Here is a 253-nt window from a genome sequence, read left to right as displayed (position 1 = left end):
AGCTCCGCCTCGACTAGGGGGGTCCTCGACTGGGCTCGGAGCTCGGCCACTTGGGTTTCAAGTTGACGTTTGGTAGCTTCCAGGGGAGGGACTTGGCAATCCAATTCTTGATTCTCCTTCAAAAGCTAAAGGCAGATACAGCGAAATCACCAAAGTGTTAGAAGGGAGTTGCAAAAACAATAAAAGAAACAGAAACGTACCCTGGCAAAAGTCCCATTTATACGTTGACATAACCAATCGTTGGGCAGCTTTG

The sequence above is a fragment of the Curcuma longa genome, chromosome 13, assembly GCF_044706935.1.
Source record: "Curcuma longa cultivar G26 ecotype Majalengka, Jawa Barat chromosome 13, ITB_CL_G26_1.1, whole genome shotgun sequence".
Taxonomy (NCBI): Eukaryota; Viridiplantae; Streptophyta; class Magnoliopsida; order Zingiberales; family Zingiberaceae; genus Curcuma; species Curcuma longa.
Note: the sequence above shows the minus strand (reverse complement) of the source record.